The sequence below is a fragment of the Lissotriton helveticus genome, chromosome 4_1 (assembly GCF_964261635.1).
Source record: "Lissotriton helveticus chromosome 4_1, aLisHel1.1, whole genome shotgun sequence".
Taxonomy (NCBI): domain Eukaryota; kingdom Metazoa; phylum Chordata; class Amphibia; order Caudata; family Salamandridae; genus Lissotriton; species Lissotriton helveticus.
Genome location: NC_136063.1, coordinates 2,139,433,525 through 2,139,459,980, shown reverse-complemented (window position 1 = coordinate 2,139,459,980; position 26,456 = coordinate 2,139,433,525).

Below are 26,456 nucleotides of genomic sequence, written 5' to 3'. Positions count from 1 at the left end.
ACCACAGGGGGCATGCCAAGAGTTACTTCTAGTATGCCAGTGCCTGCATTTTACCACAGGGGGGGGGCATGCCAAGAGTTACTTCTAGTATGTCAGTACCAGCATTTTACCATAGGGGGCATGCCAAGAGTTACTTCTTGTATGTCAGTGCCTGCATCTTACCACAGTAGGCATGCCAAGAGTTACTTCTAGTATGTCAGTTCCAGCATTTTACCACAGGGGGCATGCCAAGAGTTACTTCTAGTATGTCAGTGCCCGCATTTTACCACAGGGGGCATGCCAAGAGTTACTTCTAGTATGTCAGTGCCTGCATCTTACCACAGGGGGCATGCCAAGGGTTCCTTCTAGTATGTCAGTACCAGCGTTTTACCACAGGGGGCCTGTCAAGAGTTACTTCTAGTATGTCAGTGCCTGCATCTTACCACAGGGGGCATGCCAAGAGTTACTTCTAGTATGTCAGTACCAGCGTTTTACCACAGGGGGCATGCCAAGAGTTACTTCTAGTATGTCAGTGCCTGCATCTTACCACAGGGGGCATGCCAAGAGTTACTTCTAGTATGTCAGTACCAGCGTTTTACCACAGGGGGCATGCCAAGAGTTACTTCTAGTATGCCAGTGCCTGCATTTTACCACAGGGGGCATGCCAAGAGTTACTTCTAGTATGTCAGTACCAGCATTTTACCACAGGGGGCATGGCAAGAGTTACTTCTAGTATGTCAGTGCCTGCATTTTACCACAGGGGGCATGCCAAGAGATATTTCTAGTATTTCAGTGCCTGCATTTTACCACAGGGGGCATGCCAAGAGTTACTTCTAGTATGTCAGTGCCTGCATCTTACCACAGGGGCATGCCAAGAGTTACTTCTAGTATGTCAGTGCCTGCATCTTACCACAGGGGGCATGCCAAGAGTTACTTCTAGTATGTCAGTGCCTGCATCTTACCACAGGGGGCATGCCAAGAGTTACTTCTAGTATGTCAGTGCCTGCATTTTACCACAGGGGGCATGCCAAGAGTTACTTCTAGTATGTCAGTGCCTTCATCTTACCACAGGGACATGCCAAGAGTTACTTCTAGTATGTCAGTGCCTGCATCTTACCACAGGGGCATGCCAAGAGTTACTTCTAGTATGTCAGTGCCTGCATTTTACCACAGGGGGCATGCCAAGAGTTACTTCTTGTATGTCAGTGCCTGCATCTTACCACAGGGGCATGCCAAGAGTTACTTCTAGTATGTCAGTGCCTGCATCTTACCACAGGGGCATGCCAAGAGTTACTTCTAGTATGTCAGTGCCTGCATTTTACCACAGGGGGCATGCCAAGAGTTACTTGTTGTATGTCAGTGCCTGCATCTTACCACAGGGGCATGCCAAGAGTTACTTCTAGTATGTCAGTGCCTGCATCTTACCACAGGGGGCATGCCAAGAGTTACTTCTAGTATGTCAGTGCCTGCATTTTACCACAGGGGGCATGCCAAGAGTTACTTCTAGTATGTCAGTGCCTTCATCTTACCACAGGGGCATGCCAAGAGTTACTTCTAGTATGTCAGTGCCTGCATCTTACCACAGGGGCATGCCAAGAGTTACTTCTAGTATGTCAGTGCCTGCATTTTACCACAGGGGGGCATGCCAAGAGTTACTTCTTGCATGTCAGTGCCTGCATCTTACCACAGGGGCATGCCAATAGTTACTTCTAGTATGTCAGTGCCTGCATCTTACCACAGGGGGCATGCCAAGAGTTACTTCTAGTATGTCAGTGCCTGCATTTTACCACAGGGGGCATGCCAAGAGTTACTTCTAGTATGTCAGTGCCTTCATCTTACCACAGGGGCATGCCAAGAGTTACTTCTAGTATGTCAGTGCCTGCATCTTACCACAGGGGCATGCCAAGAGTTACTTCTAGTATGTCAGTGCCTTCATTTTACCACAGGGGGCATGCCAAGAGTTACTTCTTGTATGTCAGTGCCTGCATCTTACCACAGGGGCATGCCAAGAGTTACTTCTTGTATGTCAGTGCCTGCATCTTACCACAGGGGCATGCCAATAGTTACTTCTAGTATGTCAGTGCCTGCATCTTACCACAGGGGGCATGCCAAGAGTTACTTCTAGTATGTCAGTACCAGCATTTTACCACAGGGGGCATGCCAAGAGTTACTTCTAGTATGTCAGTACCAGCATTTTACCACAGGGGGCATGCCAAGAGTTACTTCTAGTATGTCAGTGCCTGCATCTTACCATAGGGGGCATGCCAAGAGTTACGTCTAGTATGTCAGTGCCTGCATCTTACCACAGTAGGCATGCCAAGAGTTACTTCTTGTATGTCAGTGCCTGCATCTTAACACAGGGGGCATACCAAGAGTTACTTCTAGTATGTCAGTGCCTGCTTCTTACCACAGGGGCATGCCAAGAGTTACTTCTAGTATGTCAGTGCCTGCATCTTACCACAGGGGGCATACCAAGAGTTACTTCTAGTATGTCAGTGCCAGCATTTTACCACAGGGGGCATACCAAGAGTTACTTCTAGTATGTCAGTGCCTGCATCTTACCACAGGGGCATGCCAAGAGTTACTTCTAGTATGTCAGTGCCTGCATCTTACAACAGGGGGCCTGCCAAGAGTTACTTCTAGTATGTCAGTACCAGCATTTTACCACAGGGGGCCTGCCAAGAGTTACTTCTAGTATGTCAGTGCCAGCGTTTTACCACAGGGGGCCTGCCTAGAGTTACTTCTAGTATGTCAGTGCCTGCATCTTACCACAGGGGGCATGCCAAGAGTTACTTCTTGTATGTCAGTGCCTGCATCTTACCACAGTAGGCATGCCAAGAGTTACTTCTAGTATGTCAGTGCCTGCATTTTACCACAGGGGGCATGCCAAGAGTTACTTCTAGTATGTCAGTACCAGCGTTTTACCACAGGGGGCATGCCAAGAGTTACTTCTAGTATGCCCGTGCCTGCATTTTACCACAGGGGGCATGCCAAGAGTTACTTCTAGTATGTCAGTGCCTGCATTTTACCACAGGGGGCATGCCAAGAGTTACTTCTAGTATGTCAGTACCAGCGTTTTACCACAGTAGGCATGCCAAGAGTTACTTCGTGTATGTCAGTGCCTGCATCTTACCACAGTAGGCATGCCAAGAGTTACTTCTAGTATGTCAGTACCAGCATTTTACCACAGGGGGCATTCCAAGAGTTACTTCTAGTATGTCAGTGCCTGCATCTTACCACAGGGGGCCTGCCAAGAGTTACTTCTAGTATGTCAGTACCAGCATTTTACCACAGGGGGCCTGCCCAGAGTTACTTCTAGTATGTCAGTGCCAGCGTTTTACCACAGGGGGCCTGCCAAGAGTTACTTCTAGTATGTCAGTACCAGCGTTTTACCACAGGGGGCATGCCAAGAGTTACTTCTAGTATGCCAGTGCCTGCATTTTACCACAGGGGGGGGGGGCATGCCAAGAGTTACTTCTAGTATGTCAGTACCAGCATTTTACCATAGGGGGCATGCCAAGAGTTACTTCTTGTATGTCAGTGCCTGCATCTTACCACAGTAGGCATGCCAAGAGTTACTTCTAGTATGTCAGTACCAGCATTTTACCACAGGGGGCATGCCAAGAGTTACTTCTAGTATGTCAGTGCCCGCATTTTACCACAGGGGGCATGCCAAGAGTTACTTCTAGTATGTCAGTGCCTGCATCTTACCACAGGGGGCATGCCAAGGGTTCCTTCTAGTATGTCAGTACCAGCGTTTTACCACAGGGGGCCTGTCAAGAGTTACTTCTAGTATGTCAGTGCCTGCATCTTACCACAGGGGGCATGCCAAGAGTTACTTCTAGTATGTCAGTACCAGCGTTTTACCACAGGGGGCATGCCAAGAGTTACTTCTAGTATGTCAGTGCCTGCATCTTACCACAGGGGGCATGCCAAGAGTTACTTCTAGTATGTCAGTACCAGCGTTTTACCACAGGGGGCATGCCAAGAGTTACTTCTAGTATGCCAGTGCCTGCATTTTACCACAGGGGGCATGCCAAGAGTTACTTCTAGTATGTCAGTACCAGCATTTTACCACAGGGGGCATGGCAAGAGTTACTTCTAGTATGTCAGTGCCTGCATTTTACCACAGGGGGCATGCCAAGAGATATTTCTAGTATTTCAGTGCCTGCATTTTACCACAGGGGGCATGCCAAGAGTTACTTCTAGTATGTCAGTGCCTGCATCTTACCACAGGGGCATGCCAAGAGTTACTTCTAGTATGTCAGTGCCTGCATCTTACCACAGGGGGCATGCCAAGAGTTACTTCTAGTATGTCAGTGCCTGCATCTTACCACAGGGGGCATGCCAAGAGTTACTTCTAGTATGTCAGTGCCTGCATTTTACCACAGGGGGCATGCCAAGAGTTACTTCTAGTATGTCAGTGCCTTCATCTTACCACAGGGACATGCCAAGAGTTACTTCTAGTATGTCAGTGCCTGCATCTTACCACAGGGGCATGCCAAGAGTTACTTCTAGTATGTCAGTGCCTGCATTTTACCACAGGGGGCATGCCAAGAGTTACTTCTTGTATGTCAGTGCCTGCATCTTACCACAGGGGCATGCCAAGAGTTACTTCTAGTATGTCAGTGCCTGCATCTTACCACAGGGGGCATGCCAAGAGTTATTTCTAGTATGCCAGTGCCTGCATTTTACCACAGGGGGCATGCCAAGAGTTACTTCTAGTATGTCAGTGCCTTCATCTTACCACAGGGGCATGCCAAGAGTTACTTCTAGTATGTCAGTGCCTGCATCTTACCACAGGGGCATGCCAAGAGTTACTTCTAGTATGTCAGTGCCTGCATTTTACCACAGGGGGGCATGCCAAGAGTTACTTCTTGTATGTCAGTGCCTGCATCTTACCACAGGGGCATGCCAATAGTTACTTCTAGTATGTCAGTGCCTGCATCTTACCACAGGGGGCATGCCAAGAGTTACTTCTAGTATGTCAGTGCCTGCATTTTACCACAGGGGGCATGCCAAGAGTTACTTCTAGTATGTCAGTGCCTTCATCTTACCACAGGGGCATGCCAAGAGTTACTTTGTGTATGTCAGTGCCTGCATCTTACCACAGGGGCATGCCAAGAGTTACTTCTAGTATGTCAGTGCCTTCATTTTACCACAGGGGGCATGCCAAGAGTTACTTCGTGTATGTCAGTGCCTGCATCTTACCACAGGGGCATGCCAAGAGTTACTTCTTGTATGTCAGTGCCTGCATCTTACCACAGGGGCATGCCAATAGTTACTTCTAGTATGTCAGTGCCTGCATCTTACCACAGGGGGCATGCCAAGAGTTACTTCTAGTATGTCAGTACCAGCATTTTACCACAGGGGGCATGCCAAGAGTTACTTCTAGTATGTCAGTACCAGCATTTTACCACAGGGGGCATGCCAAGAGTTACTTCTAGTATGTCAGTGCCTGCATCTTACCACAGGGGGCATGCCAAGAGTTACTTCTAGTATGTCAGTACCAGCATTTTACCACAGGGGGCATGCCAAGAGTTACTTCTAGTATGTCAGTACCAGCATTTTACCACAGGGGGCATGCCAAGAGTTACTTCTAGTATGTCAGTGCCTGCATCTTACCACAGGGGGCATGCCAAGAGTTACTTCTAGTATGTCAGTGCCAGCATCTTACCGCAGGAAGACACTCGTGCAGGCCCTGGTTACTAGCCGCCTGGACTACTGCAACGGCCTGCTGACGCTAGCAAATGCTGATGCGGTAGGTCGTTTGCAGATAGTCCAGAAAACGGCGGCTAGGTTGGTCATGGGTGCGCCGGCCAGGACTCCCTCTAAGCCTTTGTTGGTAGAGCTACACTGGCTCCCTATACGGCAGCGCATTAGTTTCAAAATATGCTGCACGGTCCACAAATGCTTATATGGGGGCAGTCCTAAATATCTCTCTCAATCTCTTGAACTGTACCAACCTAGCCGGTCACTTCGTTCAAGTAATCAAGCACTCTTGAAACCCCCTACAACAAAAAGAGCTAGGCAGGGAGACCGAGCATTTTCATCGGTTGGTCCTGCTCTATGGAACAAACTTCCCATAGAAATGAGGATGAACACCAACCACCTATCCTTTAGAAAGGCCCTGAAAACATTCCTTTTCCAGAAGGCATTTCAGCCCCTTTAAATGCACTTTATAGACTACGATAACCTTTTGGCTGGCAAAGCGCGGAGATACCCTTATGGGATTGATTCCAGCGCGATACAAGAAATTAAAATAAAATAAATAAATGCCAAGAGTTACTTCTAGTATGTCAGTGCCTGCATTTTACCACAGGGGGCATGCCAAGAGTTACTTCTAGTATGTCAGTACCAGCATTTTACCACAGGGGGCATGCCAAGAGTTACTTCTTGTATGTCAGTGCCTGCATCTTACCACAGGGGGCATGCCAAGAGTTACTTCTAGTATGTCAGTGTCTGCATTTTACCACAGGGGGCATGCCAAGAGTTACTTCTAGTATGTCAGTGCCAGCATTTTACCACAGGGGGCATGCCAAGAGTTACTTCTTGTATGTCAGTGCCTGCATCTTACCACAGTAGGCATGCCAAGAGTTACTTCTTGTATGTCAGTGCCTGCATCTTACCACAGGGGCATGCCAAGAGTTACTTCTAGTATGTCAGTGCCTGCATCTTACAACAGGGGGCCTGCCAAGAGTTACTTCTAGTATGTCAGTACCAGCATTTTACCACAGGGGGCCTGCCAAGAGTTACTTCTAGTATGTCAGTGCCAGCGTTTTACCACAGGGGCATGCCAAGAGTTACTTCTAGTATGTCAGTGCCTGCATCTTACCACAGGGGGCATGCCAAGAGTTATTTCTAGTATGTCAATGCCTGCATCTTACCACAGGGGGCATGCCAAGAGTTACTTCTAGTATGTCAGTGCCTTCATCTTACCACAGGGGCCTGCCAAGAGTTACTTCTAGTATGTCAGTGCCTGCATCTTACCACAGGGGCATGCCAAGAGTTACTTCTAGTATGTCAGTGCCTGCATTTTACCACAGGGGGGCATGCCAAGAGTTACTTCTTGTATGTCAGTGCCTGCATCTTACCACAGGGGCATGCCAATAGTTACTTCTAGTATGTCAGTGCCTGCATCTTACCACAGGGGGCATGCCAAGAGTTACTTCTAGTATGTCAGTGCCTGCATTTTACCACAGGGGGCATGCCAAGAGTTACTTCTAGTATGTCAGTGCCTTCATCTTACCACAGGGGCATGCCAAGAGTTACTTTGTGTATGTCAGTGCCTGCATCTTACCACAGGGGCATGCCAAGAGTTACTTCTAGTATGTCAGTGCCTTCATTTTACCACAGGGGGCATGCCAAGAGTTACTTCGTGTATGTCAGTGCCTGCATCTTACCACAGGGGCATGCCAAGAGTTACTTCTTGTATGTCAGTGCCTGCATCTTACCACAGGGGCATGCCAATAGTTACTTCTAGTATGTCAGTGCCTGCATCTTACCACAGGGGGCATGCCAAGAGTTACTTCTAGTATGTCAGTACCAGCATTTTACCACAGGGGGCATGCCAAGAGTTACTTCTAGTATGTCAGTACCAGCATTTTACCACAGGGGGCATGCCAAGAGTTACTTCTAGTATGTCAGTGCCTGCATCTTACCACAGGGGGCATGCCAAGAGTTACTTCTAGTATGTCAGTACCAGCATTTTACCACAGGGGGCATGCCAAGAGTTACTTCTAGTATGTCAGTACCAGCATTTTACCACAGGGGGCATGCCAAGAGTTACTTCTAGTATGTCAGTGCCTGCATCTTACCACAGGGGGCATGCCAAGAGTTACCTCTAGTATGTCAGTGCCAGCATCTTACCGCAGGAAGACACTCGTGCAGGCCCTGGTTACTAGCCGCCTGGACTACTGCAACGGCCTGCTGACGCTAGCAAATGCTGATGCGGTAGGTCGTTTGCAGATAGTCCAGAAAACGGCGGCTAGGTTGGTCATGGGTGCGCCGGCCAGGACTCCCTCTAAGCCTTTGTTGGTAGAGCTACACTGGCTCCCTATACGGCAGCGCATTAGTTTCAAAATATGCTGCACGGTCCACAAATGCTTATATGGGGGCAGTCCTAAATATCTCTCTCAATCTCTTGAACTGTACCAACCTAGCCGGTCACTTCGTTCAAGTAATCAAGCACTCTTGAAACCCCCTACAACAAAAAGAGCTAGGCAGGGAGACCGAGCATTTTCATCGGTTGGTCCTGCTCTATGGAACAAACTTCCCATAGAAATGAGGATGAACACCAACCACCTATCCTTTAGAAAGGCCCTGAAAACATTCCTTTTCCAGAAGGCATTTCAGCCCCTTTAAATGCACTTTATAGACTACGATAACCTTTTGGCTGGCAAAGCGCGGAGATACCCTTATGGGATTGATTCCAGCGCGATACAAGAAATTAAAATAAAATAAATAAATGCCAAGAGTTACTTCTAGTATGTCAGTGCCTGCATTTTACCACAGGGGGCATGCCAAGAGTTACTTCTAGTATGTCAGTACCAGCATTTTACCACAGGGGGCATGCCAAGAGTTACTTCTTGTATGTCAGTGCCTGCATCTTACCACAGGGGGCATGCCAAGAGTTACTTCTAGTATGTCAGTGTCTGCATTTTACCACAGGGGGCATGCCAAGAGTTACTTCTAGTATGTCAGTGCCAGCATTTTACCACAGGGGGCATGCCAAGAGTTACTTCTTGTATGTCAGTGCCTGCATCTTACCACAGTAGGCATGCCAAGAGTTACTTCTTGTATGTCAGTGCCTGCATCTTACCACAGGGGGCATGCCAAGAGTTACTTCTAGTATGTCAGTACTAGCATTTTACCACAGGGGGCCTGCCAAGAGTTACTTCTAGTATGTCAGTGCCTGCATTTTACCACAGGGGGCATGCCAAGAGTTACTTCTAGTATGTCAGTGCCTGCATCTTACCACAGGGGCATGCCAAGAGTTACTTCTAGTATGTCAGTGCCTGCATCTTACCACAGGGGGCATGCCAAGAGTTATTTCTAGTATGTCAATGCCTGCATCTTACCACAGGGGGCATGCCAAGAGTTAATTCTAGTATGTCAGTGCCTGCATTTTACCACAGGGGGCATGCCAAGAGTTACTTCTAGTATGTCAGTACTAGCATTTTACCACAGGGGGCCTGCCAAGAGTTACTTCTAGTATGTCAGTGCCTGCATTTTACCACAGGGGGCATGCCAAGAGTTACTTCTAGTATGTCAGTGCCTGCATTTTACCACAGGGGGCATACCAAGAGTTACTTCTAGTATGTCAGTGCCTGCATCTTACCACAGGGGCATGCCAAGAGTTACTTCTAGTATGTCAGTGCCTGCATCTTACCACAGGGGGCCTGCCAAGAGTTACTTCTATTATGTCAGTGCCTGCATCTTACCACAGGGGGCATGCCAAGAGTTACTTCTAGTATGTCAGTACCAGCATTTTACCACAGGGGGCCTGCCAAGAGTTACTTCTAGTATGTCAGTGCCAGCGTTTTACCACAGGGGGCCTGCCAAGAGTTACTTCCAGTATGTCAGTGCCTGCATCTTACCACAGGGGCATGCCAAGAGTTATTTCTAGTATGTCAGTGCCTGCATCTTACCACAGGGGGCATGCCAAGAGTTACTTCTAGTATGCCAGTGCCTGCATTTTGCCACAGGGGGCATGCCAAGAGTTACTTCTAGTATGTCAGTGCCTGCATTTTACCACAGGGGGCATGCCAAGAGTTACTTCTAGTATGTCAGTGCCTGCATCTTACCACAGGGGCATGCCAAGAGTTATTTCTAGTATGTCAGTGCCTGCATCTTACCACAGGGGGCATGCCTAGAGTTACTTCTAGTATGCCAGTGCCTGCAGTTTGCCACAGGGGGCATGCCAAGAGTTACTTCTTGTATGCCAGTGCCTGCATTTTGCCACAGGGGGCATGCCAAGAGTTACTTCTTGTATGTCATTGCCTGCATTTTGCCATGGGTGTTCTTTCGTATGGCAAGAATTATCACCAATATGCAGCAGCAGCATATTGCCTTGTTTGCTGCCATAAGCCCAGGATTATAATAAGTATGCCATGTCCAGTGGCAGATTTACAATCATAAACACACAAACAAACATATTCTTACTCACTCTCACTCACGCTCACTCCTTATCGCATTCACTCTCTTCCCCCTCTCTCACTGTAACGCATATTCTCTCAGTCATACTCACTCCCGCCTATAGATACTCAAACACAAATGTACTCATACACACAGGTTCTCACTCTCACTTGCAAACACACAAACTCACCCTTTCACACTCAGTGACTCTGGGCCCTGGGGGAACTGAACCAGCTGCACCACTCACAGCTACACACCAAATGCCCTTCCACCCCCCCACAATCTCCTTATAATGCACTTGCACTCCTTCACCCGTCCCTCGCATAAACTTACACCTATTTATACATTCTCTCAAACTTGGATTCCCACTCACGTTCCTTCTCATTGAAACTCTCACACATTCACACACTCTAACTCAATCTCAGTCACTGTCAATCACTCAGAAACACACTCGCACATGCACAGAGATTTTTTTTTTGACTTACGCTGCTTCCTTAGATGGCTACTCAGAGTCTACATGGCAGCAGCAGTGCAGGAACCAGGGACTGGGCAGTTCTACCAGCAAGCCATAATTCCCGACGAGGAGCCAGATGGAGCAGCAAGAGCAGGATTGGAAAGGGAAGACCCACCTGACTTCTTCTCCTGAGTTTTTGATAGGAGTTCAAACATAGCCTTATGAGACTTTAGGACAGACCTGGGGATCCTACCTCTGCTGCTCTGCGTGACTTTTCATTGACATCAAGGTTGCTCTGACGTGCTCCACAATAGCCACATTTTAGCAGATATACTGTACTATCGGAGGCAAGCGCAATATGTCTACTAAATAAAATGGATTGTGGCTGTGAGAGGGGACCGTAGTTAAACTAAGCCCATCAGGCGTGCAATCCAGACATCCACCTACAGAGCCCTCTGTAGCTGGATCAATCCTCGGCCCTCTTAGCCACTCCCAAGAACATCTTAAGGATTCTGGGGCCCTGGAGGAAATGCATTTTTGGACCCCTGTTCAAAACAGCTTTGAATTTATGATCCCCTTCCAGCTCTTTCATGCATTCTGTGGCAAGGTGTCTGACAGAGTACAGGCACACTGGTCCAAATTCTAAGGGCCGGATTACGATGTCGGACGGACATGAGTCCGTCCGAAATCGTTTGGGAACTGGGACCGAACGGCCTCCTGTCGTCGGTCCCAACCCAGCACTTAGGATGCAACCGAACACTGTTCGGTCGCATTCCTATTCTTTACAATGGTAGCATGCATTCAACCAGAATGCATGCTCTCATTGTAAAGAGCTGAGGTGCTGTTCATCCCTGCACCCGGTGGCAGGCACCTCAAGGTGCCTACCACCGGTGCAGGGATTACCAGGGGGGCACCAGAAGTGCCCCCTATGCAGCCATCAGGAGGCCTAGCACCCTGGGGGCCCTGCTGGGGGCCCCCAAAGTCGGATTCCCACAGCCTTTCTAGGTCAGAAAGGCCAGCACAGAAAGGCTGTTGGAATCTGCCATTGTAATCCCTTGTGCGGAAAGAGCTGCCCGGGAGATAACTGGAGGCTTTCCGAATGGCAGACTGGCTCTCTGAGCCCGACGGTGGTCATTCAGAAATCAGGTTTGGATTTCTTTCCCACCTACCCCAGAAAAATGGGTAGGTTGGAAAGGAATCAGAACAGTCGATTACAATGCCGTAAGAACGGCTCCAACTGAGGGTCGGAGACGTTTCCTACTGCATTGTAAGCAGGCCCTGAATGTGTTTCAGGGATTGTAAAATATGTTTTCAATAGTGTAACAGAGCACCTGCTCACTCATATTATTACAAATAATCTCTGTGACTGCCTTCCCATTTATCATATCTGATAGAAACTTTTTTTACGGATGTTGTATGATATGGAAAAACATAAACACATTTTTCTGCAAAATATCTGAAATAAACTCAAACACATTGTCCATATTATAAATGTATTAAAGGAAAATGGTATTTAACATAACCTATGATTAAGAATCATTCAAGGGCATCAAGACAGGGCTGTCTGCAGAACAGAGCCGGCTTTATCAGGGCGCACCCTGAAATATTTGGGTCCTGGGCCTACACCCACTTTGCCCATGCCTTAAAACGTCTCTGCCCCCTCCTCCTGTCATCAGGCTGACTTGTGCACTGGCAGTGTTTATGCACACATGAACTCATGTACACTTCTCAGTCAAATCTTCAGCAGGAGAGGCAGGGGACAGAGAGTGGTGCCTCACAAGAAGCAGAACTGCTGCTGCTGTCACCACATGCCTTCGGCGTTAGCCCAGCTGTGCTCCTTCCCCCGGATGTATAGGATTGCGTTGTTTGCCTTATATAGGGCCAGATGTACAAAGTGTTGCGAAACCAAAAAGGATTTTTGAACTGTACAAAACCCTATTTGCTATTCGGTAACCTATTGCCCAATCGCTAATTGGGTTTATGATTGGGAATTAGAAAGGGGCGTGTTTAGGGTGCCCCATCCTAATAGCAAATGGCAGTGGTATGTGTGAATGTTTTGCGACCTAAATGCAGTCGCAAAACATTCTCATTTTGCCTCTACTTCACTAGGTGGTAACCCATTCGCAAATGGGATGGGGTCCTAAAGGTGCTCCTTTATCCTTTGTGACTGTATGTTAAAACATTTTTTAGGAGCAGTTAATGGCCCCATGGGCCACTGCCTACTTAAAAAAAATTAAAGGAAAACTTTTTGAAGCAAATTCAATTTGCCTTAAGTAAAACGAGCTGCATTTTTTTTTAAACCTGCTTTCTTTAAAAGAAATCACAGACATGGTGGTCTGCTGATCCCAGGAGGCCACCATCCCTGAAATGTTTGCGATTTCCTAAGGGTAGCAAACTGAGACCTACCATAATAATATTCTGGAGGTAGGTCTATTTGTGACGTGGAAATTGCAAATGTGTAAGAGACACGTTTGTACATTACTGTTTGCAATTACCAAATAGCGAATTGCAAAAATTTGCTATTTGGTAATCGCAAACACTGACCTTCCTACAGCTGGCCCCTAGTCACTTCCTTGACAATATGTAGAGTTCTATAGTCGGGGTCCATATGGCTCATTGTCTTACTTTTTATGTAATGATTCATTCGCTCGCCATGTGTAGGATATATACTGATGAGGCAGCAGATGCAGCACATGTCTGCAAAAACATATGGCGGAGAGTCCGAAAGATTTTCACAAACATCATGCAAGAGGCTCGAGGAAACGGATATGAATGTAAGGGGTGAAAAGTAACATCTTCAGCCAACCCTGGCCTATCTGGGGCCTGCAGTTCAGTTTCTAGCTCTATCCGTATGGGTTGAAAAGTCCCAGCCTGCAGAGTGCTGCTGGGTGCAAACTGCATCAATACAAAAAATGACGCTATGGAACTAATTCATTCAAAACATTATTCGAAATAGGTTTGTCAATTACCTATCTGACCTGACAAAATTCTTCTAGAGCAAATCAATTCAGTTTTCTATATATATCATTTAAATCCTGAAACCTTAACAAATCAATTACATCCACGGGATATGTAGTCCTCTTTTTAAAGTATGTTTTATTCACTCAAATATTTTGTGTATTCATTTATTTACTACTTTACACACTTCTTTTATATAGATACTCTTCTTTTGTGTTATACAAATCTAAAATTACAATATTTACACATCCCACACACAACTTACATAAACCTCTACAAAAAATTGGAAATGAAAAAATAAAGCATTCACATATTGTTTCAAAATAGCCCCTATTCTTTAAATGGATGCTCTGTATCTTATTATCTAAAGAGCATTCCTCAGTCTTACAGGTACACCTTACTCATGCAGTATCTAAGAGATCGATTATTTGTCCCTTATATTCTGAACTGCTGTTTATTAGTTGTCACCGAATTGTAATTCAAACGGTGTCCGTTTCCAAGGTTGTCGACGCGTTTCAGCCCCTTTAAATTCTGGGCCTCATCAGGACTAGGGCTTTTGCATACACATTAAAAATATGCTGCACCGATATGTTGGTTAACGTTCCCAATTGGAAGTCGGGAGTCGCGACTAAATATATATATTTTAAGGGTAGTGGCCCTTCCACTGTCCTTCTACTGGGTGAAATGGCAACCGTTGCTCACTTTTGTATTCCTAGCGTAATCCTCGCCATCTGTGCCGTCCCGGTCACAGGGACTATGTTCCACACTTCTATGGCGGACCGGTACTAATCCGAGTTCTAGAATGTATTTTCCAGCGCCTTCGTGCACTTGTGCTCTCGCTCTTGCCCAACTAACAATCTCCTCTTCCGTGTAACAGTTGGGTGCAAACTGAGGGCGGGCTAAAGAGGTCACGCATGAAACCGGGTCCTTTGGCAGCTGTGCTAGTGCCAGACTTCACAGCATCAGAGTCCAAACTGTTTTGCTAAAAACTCAGCTCATGGAAGAGTGGGGATGGGAGAGTGTACGACAATAGTATTGCATTCTTTTTTAAATAACGTGTTCAGAAATAATATTTTATTGACTTCAGAAGGATGCTGTGTTAATTCGAATGTTTTTTTTTATCACTTTCTGTATGGAATGCATTAGTAATGCTGCTAAAATGTTTACCCATCTTGCTAACTCCTTTATAGGCCTGATTGTATTATTCATGTATTTTTAGATAATAATTGCTGCTATTGATCGCTGCAGTTGTTTTTCTTTGTTACACTGTTTGATAATATTTACTGTATTTGTGAGCTGTCGTATCCTTTTACACGGAAAATGATTTTGTATTTGCTGTGACAAGATTGATTTTATATGATTATTTTTTATCTATGGTTATCTTTTATGTCCGGTCTTTGGAAGGACGAATAAAGAAAGAATTGAATTGAATTGAATTGACTTCAGAAGGATAACAGTCTAGTGCAGTTCAGCGTGAAAGCAAAGCTATGACTGCAGGGACATGAACCTGCGGAGCTGCATGGTTACCAAGAATAAGTTGCAGCCCTGCTGCCCATGGCTCCTCGAGACCTCTGAATGTGAGCAGAAGCGCTAGGCAAAGAGAAGAAGGAGGGGCCTGGGGTGGGTTGTGCAGGCAGTGCATGATGTCACAGGTCTTTCCCTGTTACTATTGTGCAATCTCAAAAAGCTAATGCACCCCCCACCTCCAATCCACCAGTCCACCTGTCTCTACCAACAGTCCAGCATCATGGGCTTCCCGGGGTGTGATGCTAAGATATGTTGTGAGTGGGGAGCAGTGTGAGGAGAGTGTGCACGAACGCAGGGTGAGGAGAGTGTGCATGAATGCAGGGTGAGGAGAGTGTGCATCAACGCAGGGTGAGGAGAGTGTGCATGAACACAGGGTGAGGAGAGTGTGCATGAACGCAGGGTGAGGAGAGTGTGCATCAACGCAGGGTGAGGGGAGTGTGCATGAACGCAGGGTGAGGAGAGTGTGCATTAACGCAGGGTGAGGAGAGTGTGCATGAACACAGGGTGAGGAGAGTGTGCATGAACGCAGGGTGAGGAGAGTGTGCATGAACGCAGGGTGAGGAGAGTGTGCATGAACACAGGGTGAGGAGAGTGTGCATGAACGCAGGGTGAGGAGAGTGTGCATCAACGCAGGGTGAGGAGAGTGTGCATGAATGCAGGGTGAGGAGAGTGTGCATTAACGCAGGGTGAGTAGAGTGTGCATGAACGCAGGGTGAGTAGAGTGTGCACGAATGCAGGGTGAGGAGAGTGTGCATGAACGCAGGGTGAGTAGAGTGTGCACGAACGCAGGGTGAGGAGAGTGTGCATGAATGCAGGGTGAGGAGAGTGTGCATGAACGCAGGGTGAGGAGAGTGTGCATGAACACAGGGTGAGGAGAGTGTGCATGAACGCAGGGTGAGGAGAGTGTGCATCAACGCAGGGTGAGGAGAGTGTGCATGAACGCAGGGTGAGGAGAGTGTGCATTAACGCAGGGTGAGTAGAGTGTGCATGAACGCAGGGTGAGTAGAGTGTGCACGAATGCAGGGTGAGGAGAGTGTGCATGAACGCAGGGTGAGTAGAGTGTGCATGAACGCAGGGTGAGTAGAGTGTGCACGAATGCAGGGTGAGGAGAGTGTGCATGAACGCAGGGTGAGTAGAGTGTGCAAGAACGCAGGGTGAGGAGAGTGTGCATGAACGCAGGATGAGGAGAATGTGCATGAACGCAGTGTGAGTAGAGTGTGCACGAATGCAGGGTGAGGAACGTGTGCACGAACGCAGGGTGAGGAAAGTGTGCATGAACGCAGTGTGAGTAGGGTGTGGATGAACGCAGGGTGAGGAGAGTGTGCATGAACACAGGGTGAGGAGAGTGTGCATGAACGCAGGGTGAGGAGAGTGTGCATGAACGCAGGGTGAGGAGAGTGTGCACGAACGCAGGGTGAGTAGAGTGTGCACGAACGCAGGGTGAGGAGAGTGTGCATGAAAGCAGGGTGAGGAGAGTGTGCATGAACGCAGGGTGAGTAGAGTGTGCACGAATGCAGGGTGAGGAGAGTGTGCATGAACGCAGGGTGAGTAGAGTGTGCACGAACGCAGGGTGAGGAGAGTGTGCATGAACGCAGGATGAGGAGAATGTGCATGAACGCAGTGTGAGTAGAGTGTGCACGAATGCAGGGTGAGGAACGTGTGCACGAACGCAGGGTGAGGAAAGTGTGCATGAACGCAGTGTGAGTAGGCTGTGGATGAACGCAGGGTGAGGAGAGTGTGCATGAACGCAGGGTGAGGAGAGTGTGCATGAACGCAGGGTGAGGAGAGTGTGCACGAACGCAGGGTGAGTAGAGTGTGCACGAACGCAGGGTGAGGAGAGTGTGCATGAAAGCAGGGTGAGGAGAGTGTGCATGAACGCAGGGTGAGTAGAGTGTGCACGAATGCAGGGTGAGGAGAGTGTGCATGAACGCAGGGTGAGGAGAGTGTGCATGAACGCAGGGTGAGTAGAGTGTGCACAAACGCAGGGTGAGGAGAGTGTGCACGAACGCAGGGTGAGGAGAGTGTGCATGAACGCAGGGTGAGTAGAGTGTGCACGAATGCAGGGTGAGGAGAGTGTGCATGAACGCAGGGTGAGGAGAGTGTGCATGAACGCAGTGTGAGTAGAGTGTGCACGAATGCAGGGTGAGGAGCATGTGCATGAATGCAGGGTGAGGAAAGTGCTTGCAGAAATTACAATGGTTTTTGGGTGGCCTCAACGAGGTCCTGAGGGAAGTGTTGTAAATTATGAAATTAATTCATAAAATTAATTATGGGAGAGAGTCTTAGTAGAATACCATATAGTTCAGTTTTATTATAATATTGAACAAAAAATAATGCAAAATAGATTAACAATAGCAATAATGACTTTCTTATCAGGTGCTCACAAATGTGACAGAAGTGCTTAAAGTGACTTTAGTGAATATATTAAAAAAACATTTATATACATTTATATACAAAATGTCACCACAAGGGTATTCCCACATAAATTATATACAGTAAAAATGGGGGAGTTTTCCTTGAGTTTTGTCGACGGCGTTTCGATCTGATTTATTTTAGATCATCATCAGGACGTGAGCTTCCCTGAAACTAATAATAGAATTAGAATTAGTTTTAGTTCTAAGGTATTATACAAGACAGACCAGTAAATTAATCTATACTCCCAGATTTCCACAAAAGAAATTGATAGTTGAGACGTTATTAAATTGCCCTCAATCACTTATAAATTAGATCAAACCACACATTTTTTTAGGCTGCACTACAAGTGGCAGTTCTAGTCCTGGACCTGGCCAGTTGCAGACTAGTTTACGCATTTTACTTTACTTGTGCACTTACTTAAAGAAACTTGAATTCCTACGAGGCAGGGAAATTAATTGGACCAGTCTCGTGAATCTACCTTTAAAAATAAAGGGGAGATGATTACATTTACAATTAAGGAGGGTACAGCAAATGGCCCTGGCAAAATAATTTCAACTTAACACTTACACGTAGTCTGTGCAAAAAGCGCCAGTAATTGCAGAGGCTAAAGTTGTTAGTATTAAGGATCTTTGTTTCCAAAGAGGTATCTAAAAGAAACAGAAAACCAATTGTGTAACTCATAATTTCAGTTGTTTAGTTGAGCCCGACTTTAGTATTCACATTCTAAGATATTTTTACCTATTCACAATTTAGAATTGAAGAATTGAGGAGCCAGTCTTAATCCCTGGGCCAGGTATGATTTCCGTGGCGGGGTAGACGTTACGAGGTGCGAGGATTCTATTATTCGCCTCAGTGGCTCAAGGACTGCATCAATGCGGGAGCTAATCAAAAAACAGAAAAATAACTGATACACGCCAGTTAGATTCGTGTATCCTAGCAATTCCATTAAGAGAGAAGTACGGGGACTAGACGTATTTATCCTAATGCTAGCACTTACTTAAACACCGCTTGGTTCTGAGCCGTCCGGCAACGCAGGTAACTTCCCGATCTGGCGTTCTCTCGAGCACTACTCTCTTGCTTCCTGAGTGTTTTTAAACGCATGCGTCGGTAGAGTCTAGCTGCGCGCATGCGCGATATTGTTTAGATCATGCGCATGTCTAAGAGGATAGTGACACTAGCGCCGGTTTGGGTTTTTTTTAAGACATGTGCAATATTATCTCGGTAAAGTGTATGTCTAAGATGGTAAGGACAATAGCGTCCGTCTACTTTTAAATCTCCAGGGCTAGTGGGAGATTCTATTATGTCGCTAATTATTTTAAGTCACGAAACAATAATTCGTATAGTTTTTTAAGTTGTCCAGGGCCATTAGGTGATTCTTTTATGCCAGTAATTCATTTGAACCTGGAGATAAAAAACTGGAGGCAAAAACCTGGAGGCAAAAAACTAACAGACCTATATTGTGTACCTTTGCATGCACAAATATACTTTGTATTTTTACATCATCAGATTTTTTGTTTAAACAGATTTTGCCATGAAAGTTATACTGAAAGTTATTTCTTTAGCCACAACTATTCCATTGATCCACAGTATTAAGTCCATTTTCAATACTTTTACAGAGGAAAATCCATTTACACTCGAGACGATTCAAAGTTGTCTGCAGATTCCCACCTCTCACATTAGGTACAACATGGTCAATCACTTGCCACAACAGCTCATTTTCTGAATGTCCAAGTTCCACATAGTGTTCAACCAGGGGCGCAGTAAGTACCTTACATCGAATTCGACTCCGGTGTTGAGAAATTCTCATCCTGATTTGTTGCGTAGTCTGGCCGATGTACAGTTTCTTACAGGGGCATTGAATGCAATACACAACATTTTTTGAGTTACAATTCGTAAAGGATTTTAAATTATATTTACAATTTCCATACTCAAAAAATTTCGTATTACTCGTGAACAAGCATGCAGCACAGTTATTGCATTTATAGTGCCCTATAATTGGTGGAAGATTTAGATAGGTCTCTATAGTTGCATTTTTTGTTTTTGCACAACAGGCGGCTCTCACTAGATGATCTTTCAAGTTATTGCCCCTTTTAAAAGAAAATAAAGGGGTACCTGTCTCTAATTCAAGGGGGGCTAGAACGGGCCAGTGTTTTTTAATAGCTTTACAGATCTTATTACTAACAGTGTTGAAAGTTGTTACACACGTTATTCTTTTTAGGGGCTCTTTCTTTTTAGACTCAAAAAGATGTTCCCTATGCGTGTACCACGCACGCTTCATAGCTCTCCGTACCAGCTTCCTGGGGTAGCCTCTAGTCGTCAATTTAGAGCATAAGATTTCTGCTTCTTGAAAAAAATCTCTTTTAAATTTACAATTTCGTCTGATTCGAAGGAACTGGCCGTAGGGTAGCCCGTCCCTAAGTGCCCTTGGATGTGCACTTTGATACTGTAATAGCGTGTTCCGCTCTGTGGGCTTCCTAAACAGGGTGGTATACAATTGTTGCTCGTGACATTTGATAGTCACATCCAAATAATCAATTTGGTGTCTATCAAAGTTATAGGTAAATTTCAGATCTGATTGGCTGTTATTAAGCCACAGGCAATATTCTTTCAATGTCTCTTCCTCGCCTTTCCAAATCATAAGCACATCATCGATATATCTGTGCCAATTAACCACATTCTCTCGGTAAGGGTTGGTAGTACTCAACACAAGATTAGTTTCCAAATCATCTACAAACAATATAGCAAAATTTGGGGCAAAAATGGCTCCCATAGAGGTCCCTTTGCATTGTCTGTAGTAAGAATCTTTGAAGATGAAGTAATTTTTGGTTAAGGCAATCTCTAGTAGAGTCATTATGAATTCAGTTGGGACCTGATGTGGAGCTGGACGGGTGTTCAAGTGTCTACGAATCACGTCCATTCCTTTTTGCTGGGGTATATTAGTATATAACGACTCTATATCTAGAGTAACCAAAATTTGTGAGTCAGGATTGTACGGATATGACTCCACAAGACTTATTAGGTGCGTGGTATCCTTAACATATGTGGCTGTATCTTTCACCAAATCCTTTATAAAAAAATCAATATATTTACCTAGAGGTTCCACAACCGAGCCACATCCTGACAGGATAGGTCTTCCTGGTGGTGCTTCCTGATTTTTATGAATTTTAGGGAGTGTATATAACACTGGGATACGTGGTTCCTTGTTGTTAAGGAACAGAAACTCATTTTTACTTAGGTACCCATCCTCTAGTGCTTCTTTTGTGATCCGTTGAATGGTATCACTGATTTCTTTAGTGGGATTGTGTCTTAGTTTCTCATAATGAAGACTGTTATTTATTTGTCGGAGAATTTCCGCTTCGTAGGATGAACGGTCTTGAATAGCAATACCGCCTCCTTTATCGCATGGTTTTATCACGATTTTATCATTCTTTTTAAGTTCAATAAGGCTGTCACGTTCTTTTTTACTGATATTAAAAGGTGTAAACCTGTAATCCTTTTTAAGATTTTCCAAATCCCTAAGGATTAAATGCTCAAAAGTCAAAACCTCAGGTGGCATAACACTGCTTGTAGGGTTGAAAGAAGAAGGCGGTCGTAAACCAGTAATGTTCTGTTTTTGGACAGCTTCACTTTCTTTAAAGAAGGTTTGCAGTCTTATTTTGCGAAAGAAAGAAAACATTTCTGATTGGATATTAAACCAGTTCGGTTTCTCAGTTGGGACAAAGGAGAGTCCCCTGCTCAACAGGGAGACATCTGTAGAATTTAGTTGGTGACTGGAAAGGTTAAATATGGGTATAATTTCCATATTTGATTGTGTTGGGGGTACATTATTTAGTATTGGTTGCCCCATTGATAAAAGCGATTCCTGGTCTGACGCTCTCCCGGGTTGAAATTGTACCTCGGTTTGGGTCTGCCTCTCCCTCGCCCTCTGCCCCTCGGGGGATCTTGGTTCCTCTGTTGGCCTCTGCCTAAAAAATGAGAGTTGTTATAGGTTGAGGTACTGGGGCCCTCTAAGCCGTCAGAACCGTCTGATTCAGCTGAGGAGACTGAAAAAGTTACAGGAGCCCTGTTCTTAAACCTACCCCACGTGCCTGATGGAAACTTTTGTTGTTGATCAGCGGCACTTGTGGAGAAAAAATCGTCCTGAAGGTAGGGATAGGTTTTGTCTTTATTATAGTTCTTAATATCTTTGGTGACTTTCGTTGTCTTTTTGTTAAATTCAAAGGCTTCAAAATCTTTTATAGTACGGTCAATTTTTTCTAGGCAGGTTTTTGCATCTGCCAAAGAATCAAGATCTCTTATTGCTTGTTCCAAAATCCTTATTTGTTCAAGCTCTTGTTTACTGTGTTCTATTGCTGTATCGATACCTAGCACCATCCAGTGGCGCGAACACGTTGTGCCAATGTGTGCAAAACCTGATTTAAATTTCGGATCTTGCGTAAAGATTGCTGGAACGTTCCGTACTTGAAGGCCCACTGGTATTATTTGTGCTCTTAAATAATCAGTTAGCATAAGAGCATGTAGTTCAGTACGTACATGCTTTTTTTTAAGGTGTTCAAGTTCAGATAATTTATCATTGGCCGGATCGACACTTAAACCAATGTTTGGTAAAGAGCCTTGCAACAGAGAAGGACCTGAGAGTTTACTTGCTACATACTCTTCTGTGTAGGTTATACCTACTGGTATAGACATGTCAATCTGAATTAGAGTATGTAATATATATAACACATATAAATTGAATCAACACAAACAAAAACAAAACCACTCAATGAGCGGAACCCTTGCAGTGTAGCCACTGCGCGTAGAGTATTTAAAGAGAACAAGGGTACCCCATTAATACAACCTGGGGTTAAGAGTACTTGCAGAAATTACAATGGTTTTTGGGTGGCCTCAACGAGGTCCTGAGGGAAGTGTTGTAAATTATGAAATTAATTCATAAAATTAATTATGGGAGAGAGTCTTAGTAGAATACCATATAGTTCAGTTTTATTATAATATTGAACAAAAAATAATGCAAAATAGATTAACAATAGCAATAATGACTTTCTTATCAGGTGCTCACAAATGTGACAGAAGTGCTTAAAGTGACTTTAGTGAATATATTAAAAAAACATTTATATACATTTATATACAAAATGTCACCACAAGGGTATTCCCACATAAATTATATACAGTAAAAATGCGAATGCAGGGTGAGGAGAGTGCTCATGAACGCAGGGTGAGGAGAGTGTGCATGAACGCAGGGTGAGGAGAGTGTGCACGAACGCAGGGTGAGGAGAGTGTGCATGAATGCAGGGTGAGGAGAGTGTGCATGAACGCAGGATGAGGAGAGTGTGCACGAACGCAGGGTGAGGAGAGTGTGCATGAACGCAGGGTGAAGAGAGTGTTCATGAACGCAGGGTGAGGAGAGTGTGCATGAACGCAGGATGACGAGAGTGTGCATGAACGCAGGGTGAGGAGAGTGTGCATGAACGCAGGGTGAGGAGAGTGTGTAAGAACACAGGGTTAGGAGAGTGTGCACGAATGCAGGGTGAGGAGAGTGTCCATTAACTCAGGATGAGTAGAGTGGGCATGAACACAGGGTTAGGAGAGTGTGCATGAACGCAGGGTGAGGAGAGTGTCCATTAACTCAGGATGAGAAGAGTGGGCATGAACACAGGGTGAGGAGAGTGTGCACGAACGCAGGGTGAGGAGAGTGTGCATGAACGCAGGGTGAGGAGAGTGTGCATGAATGCAGTGTGAGGAGAGTGTGCATGAACGCAGGGTGAGGAGAGTGTGCATGAACGCAGGGTGAGGAGAGTGTGCATAAACGCAGGGTGAGTAGAGTGTGCATTAACTCAGGGTGAGCATAGTGTCCATTACCTCAGGATGAGTAGAGTGTGCATGAACACAGGGTGAGGAGAGTGTGCATGAACGCAGGGTGAGAAGAGTGTGCATGAACGCAGGGTGAGGAGAGTGTGCATTAACTCAGGGTGAGGAGAGTGTCCATTACCTCAGGATGAGTAGAGTGTGCATGAACACAGGGTGAGGAGAGTGTGCATGAACGCAGGGTGAGAAGAGTGTGCATGAACGCAGGGTGAGGAGAGTGTGCATGAACGCAGTGTAGGGAGAGTGTGCATGACGCAGGGTGAGTAGAGTTTGCAAGAAAGCAGGGTGAGGAGAGTGTGCATGAACGCAGGGTGAGGAGAGTGTGCATGAACGCAGGGTTAGGAGAGTGCAGGGTGAGGAGAGTGTGCATGAACGCAGGGTGAGGAGAGTGTGCATGAACGCAGGGTGAGGAGAGTGTGCACAAACGCATGGTGAGGAGAGTGTGCACGAACGCAGGGTGAGGAGAGTGTGCACGAACGCAGGGTGAGGAGAGTGTGCATGAATGCAGTGTGAGTAGAGTGTGCACGAATGCAGGGTGAGGAGCGTGTGCATGAACGCAGGGTGAAGAAAGTGTGCACGAATGCAGGGTGAGGAGAGTGTGCAAGAACGCAGGGTGAGGAGAGTGTGCATGAACACAGGGTGAGGAGAGTGTCCATTACCTCAGGATGAGTAGAGTGTGCATGAACACAGGATGACAAGAGTGTGCATGAACGCAGGGTGAGAAGAGTGTGCATGAACGCAGGGTGAGGAGAGTGTGCATGAACGCAGTGTAGGGAGAGTGTGCATGAACGCAAGGTGAGGAGAGTGTTTATGAAGGCAGGGTGAGTAGAGTGTGCAAGAACGCAGGATGAGGAGTGTGTGCATGAACGCAGGGTGAGGAGAGTGTGCATGAACACAGGGTAAGGAGAGTGTGCACGAATGCAGGGTAAGGAGAGTGCAGGGTGAGGAGAGTGTGCATGAACACAGGGGGAGAAGTGTGAGCATGAACGCAGGGTGAGGAGAGTGTGCATGAACGCAGGGTGAGGAGAGTGTGCATGAACGCAGGGTGAGTGGTGTGACTGTGTCAGTGCAGGGTGCATCATATTACACCCAGACTGATTGGTATTGACAATGCTTGTTTTAATATGCATTAACCTGCGGGTCAGCGCCTTTATCACTGGCTCTGTTATTTGTTTTGGTCTGTGTAATTGTTCAGTAATAAACCACCTGACACATGTATCAATGACAATGTATTAATACTTACACCAAACGTCACTTTCCCATTAATTTACCAGTATCTTCAGTGATCTGCTGTCCTGGGCTCCAGCCCCAGGGCTGGTCTCATTGGAGACATCCTTGATCACAATCAGGCCGGCCTTCTAGAGATGGCCTGAAGGGGATCCCCAGCACAGGGAGATAAAATCTTTAGCACAACACATGTTGTTTATTATAAAGTCATCTGTGAGGGGAAACAATGTTTTTTTATCCCAACAAATAGACTGTGACGTTCAGAGCCTGGAGGAGCTATGTCATTTGAGATAGAAATCGCTTCGACCTCAATGTGCCATGAACAGCTTTTACTGGATTGCTCCTAATACACAACCTTCATATTTTAATCTTCTCTCCCATGATCCATATTGAGTTTAAGAACCCTTTTTGGGTATAAACTCACTACATCCTGTATAATGACATCCTACACACGTGGACACACCTTGTGTACTAAGACCCACATGCATCAAAAAAAGATTTTGCGATTCTAAAATAGCGAGAAATAAGGAATCCCTATTATCGATTTGTTAAACCGAATGCACCTAAAAAATCGGTAAATATTTGCGATTCTTTAAAAATCGCTAAAATATTTCCCGATTACTTAATTACCGAATCTGTATTTGCGAATTCGCAATTACAGAATCGGTAATTGCGAAAGCGCCAATAGTCTCATGGAGATTACATCACAAGCAGGAAGTGATTCCCAGATTCCACACACCTGTGCACAGGGAGAGACTGAGGAGGAGTAAGACTATTGGTGCTCAGCCTGGAAAACACTTTTCCCTGCAGAAGTTGAGACAAACAAACACCATGGACACAGCAAAAAAACAGCAAAAAGGAGAAGGCAGGAAGATGGAAATACTTACTGAGGAAGTTGTTCAAAAACATGACCAGCTGTTTGGGAAACTATCCCTGCATGTTGCAGAGTCAGTGAAGAGGAAGATCTGGCTTGGGATACAAGCCAGGGTCAATTCTGTGGGGGTAACACACCGTGACATCACCAACCTACAGAAGAGATGGTATGACCTTCGCAGTCGGGCAAAAGAGAGAGTGGCTCAAAGGCTGGCCTCTGCAAGAAAAACAGGAGGGGGAATAGCCACTCAGTCTGCAAACACCCAACTGGATGACTTGGTGGAATCCACTCTGCAGCCAGAGGCAGTTGTCTGGATCACGCAGATTGACACCTCAGGGCATGCGGGGACCTCGAAGGTAAGAGCACAACCAAACATATTTTCATAGAAATGTAACCCAAACTGCCACAAATGGAGACCCTGCGTAGTGTAGCAGACATGAGTCCAGTCCACCTCTTACTTGCAACCCCCTAATGCATTGTGGGAGTTGTATGCATACAAATGTAATGGCAAAGCATGGAGGGAGTAGAGCAAGGCAGTGACAACAGTAGACTTTCTACATCACAGAAGTCAATTTATTAGACCCCTGTAAGCGCAATGTCACAAACATGTGCAAAGAAAAATTGTATTTGTCTAAAAAAAAATGACCTTGAACTGTTTCCCTCACAGATGCATCACAGGAGAATGACGTGCCAGACGTCCAATATTCTGAGGGACATACAGAACAGCCAGATGAAGAACAAGAGATGCCAGCATCGTCGCCCCTACCTGTTTCCACTCATCGAAGGAGAAGAGTCCAACCACTGCCTGATTTGGATAATGAGGAGGACACCTAAACAGGACCGCACCCACAGGGCACTGACCATACACCACTATCCCCTCCACCAGAGGGAACAACCCCGCAACGTCACAGTCCGTTCCGCAGGCAAAGGCCAAGTGCATTGCTGGGGTCTGCTGGAGATGATGGTGAAGCTGCCTGCAGTGTGCTGTAGTCCAAGATGCTGAGAGTCCAGCGCCAGCAA